At 35.2% G+C, this 15,084-nt stretch overlaps 1 protein-coding gene across 7 annotated transcripts in view; it reads left to right on the top strand.

Annotated features, from left to right (window-relative positions):
• Positions 1-15,084, top strand: part of ZBTB20 (zinc finger and BTB domain containing 20) — an 894,540-nt gene that overhangs the window by 228,605 nt on the left and 650,851 nt on the right. For all 7 annotated transcript variants that reach the window (XM_066240869.1, XM_066240865.1, XM_066240864.1 and 4 more), the window contains exon 3: positions 1,095-1,139. The gene's annotated coding sequence lies outside the window, so the exon portion shown is untranslated. The remainder of the gene's footprint in view (positions 1-1,094; positions 1,140-15,084) is intronic.

Genomic DNA, 15,084 nt, shown 5'->3' with positions numbered 1-15,084 from the left:
TCTACTGTTGGCCATTTAGGTTGCTTTTACTTTATGTCATAAAAGTTAAAATTTTAACATAAATCTTTCTGTTTTTAGTTATGTAAGGTAATTTCCTAGAACTAATTAATGAGTATAGATCTTTAACTTAAAGTTATGTATTACCCAATAGTTTTCCAGAAACTTTTTTGCAATTCACACACTCATCCGAAGTATGTGAAAATGGTGTTTTATTGAACCATTACCAAAAGTGATTATGACCTCTACACAGTCTTAAGCACATATTATATAAACCTACTAATTTTAATATATTACTGTCATCCTCTATGTTTAGAAAAAGTATATAAGTTAAACACCTCAGTTTGCATTCAGAAAGAATTATGAAGTATTTTTAATGATCACAGTAGTGTGAAGCCTGATATTACAAATAGTTTCTACCTACATGCAAATATATTTCAGGTCTAATTATTAACTCTTCACACTTTTGCTTAAGCTGAACTTATGTTGTCTTCTGTATTGATACCTACTTCATTGTCAGTTTTCTCAAAGTGTTTGGGTGAAGCATTAAATCTGGTGTGGCTTTAACATTACTTGTTTTAGCAATCAATCTCATTTCTATTTGCTGTTGTAACTTAATGAACATTCAAAATTTACTGTATTTATTTATACATTTTTTGTGGAATGCTCTACAAAAACAGTTTTCTTCTTCACCCGTATACTAAACTGAGTGCAGATGAATCTGCATAATTTCATTTTAGGGAGTAGTAGTCATATGTGTATTAGAAAGGCAATAGTCTTGGAAGAGCACCAAAAAAAATCACATTTAAAATGTTTGCCTTGTTCTGTAGTGAAAGCATTTTCATTTCAGAGGCCACGGTGAGTCTTAGTCCCTTGCTGGTGCTTGTTTGGATAACAGTGCAAGGGGACTCTGTGTGTGTATATTCACACATAAGAATTTAAGGTGAGCTGAAATATCCTCTGGGAAAATAGATATACAATTACTCACCTCTTTAAGCACTGTAGTCTTTCCTACTTCTGTGCAGAAATTGCCCCAGCATAATATTGATTCTATTTAGAAAATTAATGTTTACCTACATATTTGTTTTGCATTTCAGGTACCTGAAAAATCTCAAGTCTTTCTGTGCCCCATTGCTGCACAGGTATGTATATGAATTACCTATATTTCTATGTGTTAACTGACATGTTATGACATTTTTGTGTATTAAAATTGTTTATAGATTCATAATGTGCAAATGTTAATTTTCAGTAATTATAAATGTTGCCAGATTCAAAGGATAGTACATTTTATGCTTTGCATTTCACTCTATTATAAGAATTTAGGAAACATTTGTAAGATTTGATGAGGCAAAATAATTTAATTGCAAAGCATTGAGCTGGTGAAATATTAGAGAATGTTTTATTGAACTGTACTATTAAAACACTGATATGGGGTCAGGTTATTGCAGAACCACTGTTTTTGACATTGTTTCTCTATTTTCAAACTTTTTTCTACTGTATAGTTATTTTCTGTAGTCATTGCTTTAGGTAAGGAGTGGCTGCAGATGTGTCGTCTGCTGCACTGTCTCAAGTAGTAGAGGAATGGAAAAAAAATGTTTGCACCTGTTTAAAATCTCCACCATGCGGTGTTGTGGTTCCTGGGCAACAGGCAGGAATTCTCAAAAGCTTGGTTGTACCTGCTCAATTGTTGCTTGCAGCTGTGTCATATGAGTGAGTGCACAGAGAAGCATGTTAGCAGTTTGCTCGTACTATTACATATTTTGTGTACTCTGAATTTTAAAGTCTTCCTTGATGTAGTCCATGAACTTATTACACTGGTTTATTGTAAAACTCACTGATATTACCTCTTCAAAATTTTCTCCAAATTCTTTATTCTGAGTCCTAAGTATTTTTTAGTTAACTTTCCTAGATAATATGTATGTGAACTTCTATAAAGAATACCCGAGGAGAGGAGATCTCTCCAGAGAAGTGGGTTGACAATAATTTTTGTCCTGGTAGATGCATTTTGTGTTTGGCTCAATTTCATCATGTTGGCAACCCCACTATGGAAGGCTGGATGTAGTTATTGATCCATTTAGCTGAACAGATTTGAAAGCATTTGGCTATTAGTGGACACATGGGGCATATTCTGACAATTTAAGGGTATATTAAGATGAAATCTTGATTTGAGCATGTTTCTCTATTGCAGTTGGGTGGAAGTGAGAAAGAAGAAAAAGTGAAAATTAAATAGCAACCTTAGAAAAGAGGATACAATCCAGTTGTAGTTTTTAAGGCTGGAATATTGTTTATTTTCAAATTCTAGGCACCTGGTATATTCCTAAGTGTTGCTGTTACTACTGTTGTATCTTTTAGTTACTAATCTGTACATTTTTCTGACAAATATCTGCATTTTTAATATAGACAAGGTATTATAGACTATAACTTATACTAGGTAAGTCCTGTAAATGCAATGTGAAAAGCTACAACTCAATATAAAAAACATTTAGTTGAATAATTTATTTGGTAATTCCTTATATTGAAAACTTATTCAAATGACTGGCACTAATCTCATTAACATATTAAAATTACTAAGTTCAGTATTTAGTAACATAAAGTCTTAGAGGTGGAGTATTTTTTTCTATTTGTTGACCCATTTATATTTATTTTTTTAAAATAAATCACCATAATATAAATTTATCTAACATTTTTGGAAGTAGGAAATATCAGAGCTAGGATAGGAGAGATTGTACACGACCCCTTAATACAATTCCTTGTATATAGTAGGTGATCAATAAATCTTAAATAGGTGTATATATGAATAAAACATGTATGGTATTATATTAGAAATAGAGCACTAGAGAGTCCTAGAAACTTGTTACTCATTAAATGTTTTGGATGTGTCTTTATGGAGTCTTTTAGTTCTTATACTGCTGATTAGACAGAGATGAGACTACTAATAAATTCTGTCCTTAAAATGAGAAATGAATATATAAGAATTGATCCTCATTATAACCCAAAATTGACATCACACTATTTGTAATATGGTTTGTATTCATTTTTGCTGACTATGACTAAACTCTTTATATTATCCTTATTATACACACAGTGCTGAGATATTTAATGACAAAGTTGAATGGGACTAGTCACCTTGGAAATACTTTGCAGCATAGGCATAAACTAATCTTTCATATTACAGGATTAATGCTGTAGATTTCCTGAGCAATCACTTGTTCTCTTCTCCCCTCCCCCCTCCCCCCATTCTCTTTCTCCCCAACTCATAATCCCATTTTTAGTTTAGTGAAACACACAAAAAATGGATGTTGACTTTCTTCAAGTAGGTTAAGATTAGATCATATGAAAAATCTGTAACTGTTTTGGTAAACAGAAGTAATGGGACCTGTGTTTACTGTATACATGTTTATAATTATGGTTTCTATTATTTACTAAATTCTGACTGTAAATAAATAGAGATAAAAGAAAGTAGAGGTAGCCTGACCAGCCAGTTGCACAGTAGGTAAAGCACCAGCCTGGGACATTGAGGACCCAGGTTCAAAACCCCAAGGTCACTTGAGCATGGGCTCATCTGGCTTGAGTGTAGGATCACCAGCTTGAGTGTAGGATCACCAGCTTGAGTGCAGGGACACCAGCGTGAGCGTAGGATCATAGACATGACCCCAAGGTTGCTGGCTGGAGCCCAAGGTCACTGGCTTGAGCAAGGGGTCACTGTCTTGGTTGGAGCCCCCCAGTCAAGGCACATAAGAAAAAACAATGAACAACTAAGGTGCCGCAACTATGAGTTTATGCTTCTCATCTATCTCCCTTCCTATCTGTCTGTCCCTGCTTTCCATCTCTTTCTGTCTCTCTTTCTCACTTGCTTGCTAAAAACAAAACAAAACAAAAAACAAAGTATAGGTATAGTCACAATAGGGTAATTAATATTTTCTTTCCATAGGTCACTCTAAAGTTCCATTTTCTGTGGCCTGTGTCTGTCATATAAGAATGGCAGAAGTTTCATAATGAGTCAATATCTCTTGTATCAAACCACCTTGTTTAGGCTTCTCAAATTTTGGCACCATTAGTTGATGATATCCATGAGTGCTGCTAGATTTGAAATTACTTTTCCTCCGAGACCAGTTTTTTTTTTCCCTTAGTTTATACCAATGTATGAAAGGCCAGTATCATGGATATTATTATTATTATTATTATTATTATTATTATTTGGAAACTTAGTGTGGTAGATTAATTATGTTCCTCTGTTGGTCTCAACATTAGAGGTTAAGAGATTAGCCAAGAACATGTATTAGTAAGAATACTAAACCAGTAATATACTACCTTCTTCAGTGACTATACCAGGAATTATAGTATGGAATCCCAAAGAGGGATAAATCATCCAGCTCCAGGATTCCTTGGGATAAGTGCTGGGTTTTCTGTGATTACAAGGTTAAAGAAATAAAGAAAGAAAATCAATAATTTTTAGAACATGGCATGTCTAGACACAATTTCTTTAATTCTTCCCTTTCTTTCTTCCCTCCTTTCTCTCCCTTTCCTCCCCTTTCTATTTCTTTTATTCTTTTTATCCCACACAGTAAACGGATACCTACTATTTGCCTGACACAGTGCTAGGCTAACAATAAAACAAAGTTCTTGCCTTTAGAGAGCACACAGGCTAGTAGGAGATAAAGATGTGTCAATAGAGCTTGTTTTGGCTTCAGTGTTTATTATTAGTATAGACCAGTCAAGTTGCCTAATCTTTCTGTTCCTCTGTTACAGGGGTCAGGAACCTATAGCTCGCGAGCCAGATGTGGCTTTTCTGATGGCTGCATCTGGCTTGCAGACAAATCTTTAATAAAAAAAAAATAATGTTAAAAATATAAAACGTTCTCATGTATTACAACCCATTCATTTCCTATCATTCGTGTTCATGGTTGCGGGTGGCTGGAGCCAATCACAGCTGTCCTCTGGGCCAACACCAAATTTTTATTGGATAATGCGTAATGTACACGGGTTGTTGTATGGCTCTCATGAAATTACATTTTAAAATATGTGGTGTTCATGGCTCTCTCAGCCTAAAAGGTTCCCAACCCCTGCTCTATTACTTCATTTTTAAAATTGGAAAAAAAATAGTATCTACCTTATATATTGTGTTAAATTAGATATTACACAATACATGTAAAAGTCATAGTTTGGTGCTTGGGACATAGCAGGTGCTCTACAAATCTTAGTGACACTATTATTATTTTTATTACTACTTTCACCACTACTGCAACTTAGATACTGAAGAAAGATCGTCTTATTGCCCGAGAGTGGGGATCTTGGTCTGGGCATTGTCATATAGATTGTCTTAAACATTCTATCCTAATTTACCTCTGCTTTATTGCTTAAGAAGAAACTATAAAAATCATATAGTGTTAGAACTAGAAGGGACCTTAATGGTAGCATACCTAACATCTTTGTTTTATCCATGGTAAGAAAATAAGCTCAGAAAAGTCTGTTCATTTATGAGAGTTACACATCCTAGTAGGTGAGGTATGTAGGATTTGAACCCAGAGCTCTTGGTTCTTGGTCTAGTGTGAAGTATCGTATGTGTAAAAATATTAGAGTTAAAAATTTTTTCTACTAGTGATTGGGAAGTTGATCGCTTATCTTCAGGAAGTAAATGGACTATGTCAAGTTGCTGGAACACTAACCATAAGGCAAGGTATCACTGTACTGAATCTAAAAGACCTTCAGTTATTCTTATAATGGGATTAATTTCATATAAATTGATTGAGGCCTTTTAGTTTGTGTTTGTGAATAACTAGTCTCTTCATAAGGAGGATAAACTGAGAAAGGTTTAGTAAGACAATACTACCTAAGTGACTTCAGATGCTTTAAAGAAGTCTGTGCATACCTTTAATATATCAGCATCTTGAAGGCCAAGGATCTCTGAACTCCCAATCTCTTTCTAAGTTTGAATATAGGACTTTTGAGGTCAAATTACATGCTCTGAAATTCCAGATCCACATTTTAGTAGCTGTGTAACTAACAAGGTTGGCTAAACTAACTAAACCTCAGTATTGTGGTAATAATGTCTACCCTTTTAACAATGGATATAAGAATTAAAGTATATTAAGTATACAAAATATTCAGTGCATGACGTCCACTATCATTGCCTACATATTACTATTCTTTGCTCTCCTTAATGTTAAAATAAAGAAATTATTATGATGGACAGTATAAGAATTTGGAGAAAGTGTGAGATTCACCCATTGAGAAAGTTAATTTTGGCAAAGTTATGACTTTGATGATAATGGTTGAGTATCTCAGTTCAGTATGGTTAGACTCACCATTTCTAGCTATGTATACTACATTTCTGTAGAAGGCTGGGTCTATCTAAAGAAATATTTAAGATGAAGATAATCATATTCACTACAAGGTTTGTTGATTCTGAAAGAGTGCTTTACAATGGAAGGGCTGTTGATATATCTCCTAACAACTGTTATCCCTCTTTTAAAAGTCAGATACCCTGAAAACCAATCTTTTGAGAACAATGAAGAATTCATACTTGTCAAACTGTACTCTTACATGCATGCTAGTGAACTGGAGGTGGTTCTGTTGGCAAGGTTATCTCAATCTTCTAAGCAGCCCCAGGTTTAGTGGTCACAGTTGGTATTTAGTAAGTGGGAATAAGGCTGTCTTTTTTTTCTTAGGAAGAAAATTAAAGTGGTAAAATGTCCTGATACCCTCCTATACAAACTCGCTCAAGAGTAGAAAAGTAGATTTGTAAATTTGTATGTGTGATTTTCCCCTAATTATATTTAATAAAAACTAGATGATCTTAATTATAGTAAACCAGTTTTTTCCTGACCAGGCTGTTTATAATGCAGCACTATCTTCCTGAACAGCAATCAGAAAACAAGAGAAAAGGCACTAAATAATTTATGGATAGACCATTACTCAGCAGAGTTAATAAAGTTGACTTGCCTAATGTCAAGTGTACAGTTTTGATCACGAGAGCCAAGGTAAATATTAATGATTAATGAAGTTTTTATTTAGTTGGGTATTAGTTTGCTAGGGCTACTGTAACAGAGTATCACAAACTGGGTGGCATATGCAACAGAAATTTGTTTTGTCACAGCCCAGAAGTCTGAAATCAATGTTTTGGCCAGATTAGTTCCTTCTGAGGACTATGAGGGAAAGATCTGTTCCAGGCCTTCCTCCTTGACTTGTAGATGGCCATCTTCTCCCTGTATCTCTTCACATCATCTTTCCACTATGTGGCTATGTCTCTTGTGTCCAAATTGCCCTTTTTTATAAGGACATCAGTCATATTGGATTAGACTTCTTGCTAATAATCTCACTTTTAATGTGATTACCTCTGTAAAGACCCTATATCCAAATAAGGTCACATTTTGAGGTACTTGGGGTTAGAAATCCATTATATTTATATTTTTAAGGGGGTGATCAGAATTCTACTCATAATAGTTGTAAATTGCATTTATTGAATGACTTATATTTCAAATGTTTAACATATATTATTGATAATCCTTACAACCATCTGTTAGGTAGATATCATTTCTCCCATTTTATAGGTGAGGAAAGTTAAACTCAGAGAAAATAAGTAATTTGCCTAAGATCACATAGTAAATGCAGTAACTGTTTAATACTAGTGTTTAAGCCCTGAATTCCCTGCCACATTTTTAATGGGTAGGCTGCGTAACAACTGAGTCAAAAACCTATAAAGTACTTTGAGCATTTAAGGTGTTTTTGTTGTTGTTGTTATTTTTGTTTATTAGTGCTTGTGCCAAAGGACATTTTATCCATCAAAACAGTGACTGCCTAAATTTTCATCCTGACTTTTTTGCTGGTGGTTGTTTTGAAGGCTTAGTGTTATAGCTCTCCTGCACCTGATGAAGTTTTTGGACAGGAAGAATTCTGAGCATAGACCGCATGGGTTTATTCTGGACTCAGTTTGTGTGGGTGGCACAAAGAGCCAAGTCTCATCCAGGGTCTGCTGCTAAGCACACGTGTACTCTGCTCTCCTTTTGTCTTTCTCCTTCCTCTTCCTCATCTTTGTTTTTTACTTTTGACAGGTAGTTTGTGATTTCTTTTTTACAGTCCTCTGAGAGATAAACATTGAAGAGGTTGGATGTGAAGAATGACAAGGTAGTGACTAGGCTTACGCTCCTGTAGGTGTTTACTATAAACTGGCCACACCCTAATTGTTACTCTTCCAATAATGGGCAAGGAATGCTGTGTCCTTATTTAAGTTTCCTATCTCACCAATGGAACAGTTTGTTTCTCACTTTGAAGTTTTAAAGCAGAACTTGCTCATGACCCAATTTCACTAATAATTCTCTTAAGTAACCCTTGTACTCATTTATAAGATTTTTCCCCACTGTCTGTCTAGCTTGGTTTAAAATTTTTATATATGTACTTTTAAAAAATTGATTAGCTGGAGAGCTGCCCATTCCTCTGTGCTGTATAATAAGGATTGAAAAACTGCATACTGAATTCTGTATAGTGTAATTAAAACTGACCCACATTTGGACCTGAGTACACCAGGACTTAGCCAAACTTGCCATGAGCTGCGTTCTGGTGGCAGATGGGAACTAATGAGGACACACTCCACTCCAGAATTTCCCAGATGCTTGGCCCCTTTTTGTACAAACAAGGTTTGGAGCGAAGTCCAGATCCCAAGAGCATGTTCTGTAAATGCGCTGTACCCAATGATTTGGGAAATGTTCTCACAAAATCAGGCTGTTTTAAGGTATCCTTTAAGACCTCTGCTACTGTCAGATTTTAAACATGAAAATTCAGAGAAGCCGTTTGTGCTCTCCAACCAATTTTTAATTTCAAAGTGAATGAAAATTACATTTTTCCCCACCTTCTTTTTCTTGTGACTGGGGATAGAATGATCACTTATATTCAAACCTGGAGATTTGCTGGTGGCTGTCCCAAGACAGACTTAGGTCTCCTTGCAACCTATAGATTTCTTCAACTGGTTTGATGTCCTGGGACTATTCAGGCAGATGTAATTGAATCAGTTTGAAGCAGCTGTAGCTGGCATGTGGTCTCTCAGATTGCTAGCACCTGCTTGTTTTTTGGGGTTTTTTTTTTTGTTTTGTTTTTGTTTTTGCAATTCACTAGAATAAGAGAAGTGCCAAAACCAGCATCGGTCTTGGAGCAGATAAAACACTTGAGATCCTGTATTCCATTCTCCTTCCAATCTAGCCACATCATCATTGGTGCCTGAACTCCTTTTCATGATTATGGCTGCATTATACTTTTCCTTCTTATTCTTCTCAGTATTGAGATCCTGACAGTACTGACCATGCTAGTCCAGAAAAATAAGGAAGTGATCAGGTGGCTTTGGGGCTCTCATCATTAGATAACTAGGTAGCCTGTGGTTTGCAGAATCATTTAAATGGACAGGCCAAATTTATTTGCTGCTTTAGCACAGTCTTATTGGCACAAAGAATGAGCAGTTAATGTATAACAAACTGTGAGCTGTTATGGAGTATGATAAATAAATTTGCTTAGCAGGGGGAATGTAAAATGGAAGTATATCTCCGGTAACTCTAACCTAACTGACATGGATTTCCTCAGCACTTACTGTGTGCAAGAAGATGCAGTCTATTAAAAAATAGATAAAAATTTTAGGACATAATAAACATAAAGTATGTTTTAAAAGATACAGATTTGGAATTTTTAAAAGGCGTAATGCTTGTTTACCTTATCTTTACTGTTTCACTATATTATTAGTCAGGTGTATATTTAACTCTTAAATATTACTAATTTCCTAATGCTTTTTGAACCTGGAGATAATAAAGACAGCATTTACTTGTTTTCTAGTTTATGTTATAAATTTCCTTCAAATAGGTTTAATATTGATAATCTTTTGAAAGAAGCAGAAAGATAAATGGAGTTTATGAATAATAGTAATAAGAAAGAATTCTAAAAATGTAATTTTATTATTATCAGCAGATTCCTGTTTTGCAAGGCATGGCTAGTTGCTATGGACATAAAGAAGCATATCTGATCCTTGACTATAAGAATCTATGGCAGTGGTTCTTAACCTGTGGGTCGTGACCCTGGCGGGGGTTGAACGACCAAAACACAGGGGTCGCCTAAAGCCATCGAAAATTCCGACCCCTGTGTTTTGGTTGTTCGACCCCCGCCGGGGTCGCGACCCACAGGTTGAGAACCACTGATCTATGGCATACTTGAAGAGATGTTATATACTATATATATATATATATATATATAATCACTCTCTGTGTGTATGCATGTTATAGACCTATTGGTATTTGGTGTCAAATGAATACTATAAAAGAAAAAAAAATCATGCACTTTTGTCAAATAAAGTTTTAGACCTGAAGTCCCTCCTCCCCTTCACTGTCTGTGAAGGTTGTCATTAATTCATCATGGTTTTCTTTGCTGCTAAATCAGAACTTGACCTCAGAATCTTGCTGAAGACAGCACTTTAGATAACCATTACTAACTGATGAAATTTGGATTTAAGATTGAAACCCATTTGCCTTGACTGAAAAAGTCATCAAATGCTAAAGATACTTACTGGAGGTAAAGGGCTTGGTGAACTGTAAGCAATAGGACTTGAGCTAGGCCTTGAAAAAATATAAAACTTAGGTAAGTGGAAAGGAGAAAGGAGATCTTTTTCAAATGAAGGAGTAACATCAGCAAATTAGTTGTTTGGAATTACATAGCATAGTCCGTTTTTGTGATTAGACCTCAGTTGTAAATAGCAAGTGGTGATGTAGTTATTACTTTGTTTTTCTTATCTGCTAGAATGTAAACATGTAAAATATTATATTATAATTTATTATAAAAGACCTCCTCAAAGGGACTTCATTGACTTTTCCTATCTAAATTAGGTCTTTTCTCTGTTTTATGGGTTCTTATTTATTTATTTTTGTATTTTTCTGAAGTGAGAAGCTTGGTGGGGGGCAGTCAGACAGGCTACCACATGTGTCCACCAGGATCCAACCGGCATGCCCACCAGGAGGCGATGCTCAGCCCCTCTGGGGTGTTGCTCCACTGCAATCAGAGCCATTCTAGCACCCGAGGTAGAGGCCATGGAGCCCGACCAACTTTGCTCAATGGAGCCTTGGCTGTGGGAGGGGAAGAGAGAGATAGAGAGAAAGGAGAGGGGGAGGGGTGGAGAAGCAGATGGGCACTTCTCCTGTGTGCCCTGGCTGGGAATCGGACCCCGGACTTCCACACGCCAGGCTGATGCTCCACTGCTGAGGCAGCCAGCCAGGGCCTATAGGTTCTTTCTTTATTTTTCCTATATTATATAATTCATCAAAGCTTTGGGAGCACCTTCTGACTGTCAAGATTCTATAATATGACAATAATTTTTTTAAATGATTTTTATTTATATAAATATTTATTTATATAAACCACTATCAACACTGGTCTGCAGTAATTTCTATTTTAACCATGGTATTTAAGAATTTTACTACATATTTCCAGTTTCCAGGAACAACGAAGCAGTATATTATTGTGGAAAGAGTATGGGGTTTTAGAAATGAAAGATCTGTATTCCAATGTCTGCACTACCACTTAATTTGCTATGAGATATTGGGCAACCCCTCCTGTGATTTTAGGCTCAGTTTACTTATCTGTAAATTCGAAGTGACAATATAACAAACATAACTAAGCAGTCTGATATTGAAATGAACCCTTCTTTCTCTTCTGCTTTTCCTCCTCTCCTTCTCCTCCTAGTTGTCCTCCTCATCGTCCTTTCTCCTCCTCCTCCTCCTTCTCCTCATTATAATTATTGTAATTCTACTTTGAAACCCTGCAATAAAAAATTTAACAGTCTACTCTGTAGTTCTTTCTTTCTCCACCACTTTTTTATTTGTCCTAGCTCTCATAAATTTATTGTGCACTTTTACTAGAGCACTACTTACCTAAAAAGGTTCAAGAATTTTAGAAACACTCCATAACCTAGTCATTACTAATATTTGCTTTTGAATCATTTGATCCTCAATAACAATTCTCTCTCATTTTTAATATAACTAGTTAGTATTAATAACACAAATTTAAAGTATCTGCTTTACAGTGATATTATTTGAACATTTTTTATTTTATTCATTCATTCATTTATTCAATGCAAATTATTTTAGATATTGACATAACTGTATTCACCTTCCACCTGATTATATAAATACCTCATTTGTCTGTATTACTGAACTTATAAAGTGTTAGGAGACTAGTGTTGTCTATAAACAATTCGAATACAAATAGTTGCATGTCTGAGTTTTAAGAACCATTTATTTTCACCTTCGAAATATTTGGTGATTAATCAGAAAGTTGGCTACCCAAAATTTATTAACTACAGAAGTGGTTTTATTTACTAATAGTGATTACTACCTATCTCTTGGGTTAAAAATTAATAATGATATTTTCTGTTTCTTAGAAAGATAAATTCTTCAATATTTCCTGCTTTGAACATGTAATATTTAATGATGAATATCTATATGTATCATCATTATGATTTCAAGGTTCTTTATGTGAATTATGAAAATAATTTTAATTTCTTAAATATAATATATGCATTCCTATATTGACAGGGTACAAATGTGTGACTAGATCTTTCATCCCTCAATATATTTTCTTAAAGGATTTGAACTTTTCACAGTATTTATTATTCTCTTTTTTGTTAAGAACTTCAAAACAAGATTGTACTGTAGGTCGTATTTTTTTAAAGATAAAAATGTAAATGAGTTAGGGTCTTTTGAATTTTGATGTTTAAATAAGTACATGTGATATGTACAGAAAAATACGTAAGCTGAAAATTAACTAAATGTCTTGCTTCTATAATGTCTTAATTTTAGGTAGCAAATAGGACATCTGAGTTCAGTATTACTTTAAGAAATAGTTAATTTTGGATATCTGGAGATAGTTTAAATATAATCTTTAATCATGCTGATCTGATGTCTCCAGTTAAGCAATGTATACTTTAATTAGAACTTTTGCTAGTATCAGGATAGGATATCCCTAAGCCAAAATAAAATTGAGTTTTCCCCCTATAAATTTGTCATTTGATATATTTAAATTTTCATTTATCAAAATAAGTATACTTACTTTCTGAGTCTAGTTCTTCAACAACATACTTTGTCATTTGACTACTGATTCAAATTATGTTCAATTAAGTGATTTTAAGAATAACTTTTCTATTAATCATGTACTATATAGAGTGAATTTATATTATTGTAGTAGATCTCTGTGGAAGGCTTGTTTGCTTGCTCATGCATTAATTCTTTCTCTTCTCTATGGTGGACAAAGTTCATCTGTTCAGCATTTATAGAATACTTGTCTTGGCACCTTTATATTTTTTAAGGATTTAATTGAATTATGAATCATTCTCTTTTATACTCTTAAACTACTGAAACTTCTTCATTATAGATGCTAAACCTGAGTCATAGAATAGGTAATCAAGAGGGTTATACTTACTCCACAAATTGCAATGTAAAATTAAAATCTAACATTGGTATCATACAGTTTTCTGCAAATCCATTTGTGTTGACTTACCAAATATACTTTTTTAGTCCATAGTACTTACAAATAACTTTACTCCTGACCTAAATCACGAGTCACAGAAAAGTTTTTCATAATCACCCTCAGATACTGTATGCCAAGTATGCATCAGAAATTAGTGTCATAAAATTTCAAAAATCCTTGTGCTATATAATTGCTTATTGAGTTTAAGAGATAATCTAATCTTGCTATATTTAGCATAGGCAATGTCTTTATTAAAGAATTATGAATCTGGCTATACATGAAAAATATATGTTTATTAAGTGATAACTAGAAGTGATAAGTGTCTAGGACCAGATGAAAAAGCAATACTCAACTCAAGAGAGGTCAGCTTCTAACTGTAGCCGGTAAGTAGCTGAGACAGATTTAACTCATCGCTGCTGAACTGAAAGATCTGCATTCTTTCTACTTCTTCCAGATTGATCCTCAAGCTGTTGAAATGGTTCCTTTTTCTCTAAAGAGTAGGTAGAGTGAGGGTGGACATGACTGGAAGCATTTATTGGTTCTTTCCACCTTATGATTGTATGATATTATAGGTATGTTTTCTTTAAGGATTCTCAAGATAACAACTATCTGAATTTTAAAAGTAGATAATTAGTAGAGTGATTATATAATAAGAATTATGGCAGACCTTATCTACTGAAAAATTCTTTTAAGTTGCATGTCTGCTGGTACAATTCTGTTTTGGATAGCACATAACTGTATGTTCATAGGACACAAAAATTTAGAAGTAAGCATTCTGAGGAAATAATGCTTGAACTAAGAGCTAAACAATATGAAGGAGCCAGACCAAGGAAGATGTGTAGTACAAAAAATTCAATTTCTATGTTCTTACAGATTGCTCAGGGTTGTGTCCCCAAGGTGCTTGTGTATTAGAGTTGAGGGATAAGGCCATGCATGTTCTGTCTGTTAGCTATTAACAACATACAATTAGAAGTTCTGTCTCAGGGACAACCAGTTGACCCTTTTCTTTAACCTGAGCATTTAGGAATGGATGAGCCTGACCAGGCGGTGACGCAGTGGATAGAGCGTTTGACTGGGATGCGGAGGACCCAGTTTGAGACCCTGAGGTCTCCAGCTTGAGCACGGGCTCATCTGGTTTGAGCAAAGCTCACCAGCTTGGACCCAAGGTCACTGGCTCGAGCAAGGGGTTTCTTGGTGTCCCAGTAGAGCCCAAGCTCTACGTCGATCAGGCGTCCCTGACTTGACTTCCCTGTGCAGCGGGACACTCCTGCTTATTAGCAGGGCTGGCAGCCTCTTCGAGACTACTCTTGAGGCAGCTATGAGGATGCTACTGTTAAATGCCACCAGAGGAAAGACACGACCGACACACAAATTAGTTACAATAATCACACAGGCAATTTATTACTCACAAATCCTTTTGGCGTGCCTGGGTACAGCTTAACGGGGCCCTGTCGGCATGCTCCTCTCGGCTGGCTTTGGTCAGAGCTCAGAGCAGCGTGGAGACAGTCCACATCAACGCTGAAGTCTGGGCGACTGCTGCAGCAGGGGGACCCTTAGCTTTAGTACCTTTTCTGGCCAATGCCTTTTAACAGGTGTCAA

Source organism: Saccopteryx bilineata, chromosome 8, assembly GCF_036850765.1.
Source record: "Saccopteryx bilineata isolate mSacBil1 chromosome 8, mSacBil1_pri_phased_curated, whole genome shotgun sequence".
Taxonomy (NCBI): Eukaryota; Metazoa; Chordata; class Mammalia; order Chiroptera; family Emballonuridae; genus Saccopteryx; species Saccopteryx bilineata.
This window is presented reverse-complemented; position numbering and strand designations above follow the sequence as displayed.